This window comes from Hypomesus nipponensis, chromosome 28 (assembly GCF_054491055.1).
Source record: "Hypomesus nipponensis isolate SF chromosome 28, ASM5449105v1, whole genome shotgun sequence".
NCBI lineage: Eukaryota > Metazoa > Chordata > Actinopteri > Osmeriformes > Osmeridae > Hypomesus > Hypomesus nipponensis.
The window spans coordinates 585001-587500 of record NC_140388.1 but is presented as its reverse complement, the minus strand read 5'-3'; the positions used below and the strand labels follow the sequence as shown (position 1 = coordinate 587500).

The window sequence follows — 2500 nt, the reverse complement described above, 5'->3', positions numbered from 1 at the left end:
CGGTCTCCCATCCAAGTACTAACCAGGCCCGATCCTGGCCCGACCCTGCTTAGCTTCCGAGATCAGACGAGATCGGGCGTTGCCAGGCTAGTATGGCCGTATGAAATAAGTTGACAACCATAGGCTACTTATCCATATACAGATTTAGCAATTGACAATGCAAGGTAGTCTCTCTCTCTCTCTCTCTCTCTCTCTCTCTCTCTCTCTCTCTCTCTCTCTCTCTCTCTCTCTCTCTCGTGTCAAAATGAAAACAGCTTCCAGCCCCTTTCATGAAGGACTACTTGTGCATATTGCAAGATGTCAGTTTCTAAGTGAATGAGCAAAAGAGCATACAGCACCTGGTATTCCCAGGCGGTCTCCCATCCAAGTACTAACCAGGCCCGACCCTGCTTAGCTTCCGAGATCAGACGAGATCGGGCGTTGCCAGGCTGGTATGGCCGTACCAAATAAGTTGACAACCATAGGCTACTTATCCATATACAGATTTAGCAATTGACAATGCAAGGTGGTCTCTCTCTCTCTCTCTCTCTCTCGTGTCAAAATGAAAACAGCTTCCAGCCCCTTTCATGAAGGACTACTTGTGCATATTGCAAGATTTCAGTTTCTAAGTGAATGAGCAAAAGAGCATACAGCACCTGGTATTCCCAGGCGGTCTCCCATCCAAGTACTAACCAGGCCCGACCCTGCTTAGCTTCCGAGATCAGACGAGATCGGGCGTTGCCAGGCTGGTATGGCCGTACGAAATAAGTTGACAACCATAGGCTACTTATCCATATACAGATTTAGCAATTGACAATGCAAGGTAGTCTCTCTCTATCTCTCTCTCTCTCTCTCTCGTGTCAAAATGAAAACAGCTTCCAGCCCCTTTCATGAAGGACTACTTGTGCATATTGCAAGATGTCAGTTTCTAAGTGAATGAGCAAAAGAGCATACAGCACCTGGTATTCCCAGGCGGTCTCCCATCCAATTACTAACCAGACCCGACCCTGCTTAGCTTCCGAGATCAGACGAGATCGGGCGTTGCCAGGCTGGTATGGCCGTACAAAATAAGTTGACAACCATAGGCTACTTATCCATATACAGATTTAGCAATTGACAATGCAAGGTGGTCTCTCCCTCTCTCTCTCTCTCTCGTGTCAAAATGAAAACAGCTTCCAGCCCCTTTCATGAAGGACTACTTGTGCATATTGCAAGATTTCAGTTTCTAAGTGAATGAGCAAAAGAGCATACAGCACCTGGTATTCCCAGGCGGTCTCCCATCCAAGTACTAACCAGGCCCGACCCTGCTTAGCTTCCGAGATCAGACGAGATCGGGCGTTGCCAGGCTGGTATGGCCGTACCAAATAAGTTGACAACCAAAGGCTACTTATCCATATACAGATTTAGCAATTGACAATGCAAGGTGGTCTCTCTCTCTCTCTCTCTCTCTCTCGTGTCAAAATGAAAACAGCTTCCAGCCCCTTTCATGAAGGACTACTTGTGCATATTGCAAGATTTCAGTTTCTAAGTGAATGAGCAAAAGAGCATACAGCACCTGGTATTCCCAGGCGGTCTCCCATCCAAGTACTAACCAGGCCCGACCCTGCTTAGCTTCCGAGATCAGACGAGATCGGGCGTTGCCAGGCTGGTATGGCCGTACGAAATAAGTTGACAACCATAGGCTACTTATCCATATACAGATTTAGCAATTGACAATGCAAGGTGGTCTCTCTCTCTCTCTCTCTCTCTCTCGTGTCAAAATGAAAACAGCTTCCAGCCCCTTTCATGAAGGACTACTTGTGCATATTGCAAGATGTCAGTTTCTAAGTGAATGAGCAAAAGAGCATACAGCACCTGGTATTCCCAGGCGGTCTCCCATCCAAGTACTAACCAGGCCCGACCCTGCTTAGCTTCCGAGATCAGACGAGATCGGGCGTTGCCAGGCTGGTATGGCCGTACCAAATAAGTTGACAACCATAGGCTACTTATCCATATACAGATTTAGCAATTGACAATGCAAGGTAGTCTCTCTCTCTCTCTCTCTCTCTCTCTCTCTCTCTCTCGTGTCAAAATGAAAACAGCTTCCAGCCCCTTTCATGAAGGACTACTTGTGCATATTGCAAGATGTCAGTTTCTAAGTGAATGAGCAAAAGAGCATACAGCACCTGGTATTCCCAGGCGGTCTCCCATCCAAGTACTAACCAGGCCCGACCCTGCTTAGCTTCCGAGATCAGACGAGATCGGGCGTTGCCAGGCTGGTATGGCCGTACCAAATAAGTTGACAACCATAGGCTACTTATCCATATACAGATTTAGCAATTGACAATGCAAGGTGGTCTCTCTCTCTCTCTCTCTCTCTCGTGTCAAAATGAAAACAGCTTCCAGCCCCTTTCATGAAGGACTACTTGTGCATATTGCAAGATTTCAGTTTCTAAGTGAATGAGCAAAAGAGCATACAGCACCTGGTATTCCCAGGCGGTCTCCCATCCAAGTACTAACCAGGCCCGACCCTGCTTAGCTT

The 2500-nt window shown here is 47.4% G+C and overlaps 7 non-coding genes and 2 pseudogenes across 7 annotated transcripts in view; all 9 read right to left on the bottom strand.

Annotated features, from left to right (window-relative positions):
• The window catches only part of LOC146217257 (5S ribosomal RNA), a 130-nt pseudogene extending 26 nt beyond the window's left edge, over window positions 1–104 (bottom strand).
• Window positions 105–326: 222 nt separating this feature from the next.
• LOC146217256 (5S ribosomal RNA) lies at window positions 327–445 on the bottom strand. The gene has a single exon (XR_014752667.1). It is a non-coding gene; the product is annotated as a 5S ribosomal RNA (ribosomal RNA).
• Window positions 446–623: 178 nt separating this feature from the next.
• On the bottom strand, window positions 624–742 carry LOC146217255 (5S ribosomal RNA). The gene has a single exon (XR_014753202.1). It is a non-coding gene; the product is annotated as a 5S ribosomal RNA (ribosomal RNA).
• Window positions 743–926: 184 nt separating this feature from the next.
• Window positions 927–1045, bottom strand: LOC146217254 (5S ribosomal RNA; annotated as a pseudogene).
• A 178-nt stretch (window positions 1046–1223) lies between these two features.
• Window positions 1224–1342, bottom strand: LOC146217253 (5S ribosomal RNA). The gene has a single exon (XR_014752666.1). It is a non-coding gene; the product is annotated as a 5S ribosomal RNA (ribosomal RNA).
• Window positions 1343–1522: 180 nt separating this feature from the next.
• LOC146217252 (5S ribosomal RNA) lies at window positions 1523–1641 on the bottom strand. The gene has a single exon (XR_014753201.1). It is a non-coding gene; the product is annotated as a 5S ribosomal RNA (ribosomal RNA).
• Window positions 1642–1821: 180 nt separating this feature from the next.
• LOC146217251 (5S ribosomal RNA) lies at window positions 1822–1940 on the bottom strand. The gene has a single exon (XR_014752665.1). It is a non-coding gene; the product is annotated as a 5S ribosomal RNA (ribosomal RNA).
• A 192-nt stretch (window positions 1941–2132) lies between these two features.
• Window positions 2133–2251, bottom strand: LOC146217250 (5S ribosomal RNA). Its single transcript, XR_014752664.1, has one exon. It is a non-coding gene; the product is annotated as a 5S ribosomal RNA (ribosomal RNA).
• A 178-nt stretch (window positions 2252–2429) lies between these two features.
• LOC146217249 (5S ribosomal RNA) overlaps window positions 2430–2500 on the bottom strand; it is a 119-nt gene continuing 48 nt past the window's right edge. Inside the window, exon 1 of the ribosomal RNA XR_014753200.1 lies at window positions 2430–2500. This exon is cut by the window's right edge and continues 48 nt beyond it. This is a non-coding gene — a ribosomal RNA (5S ribosomal RNA).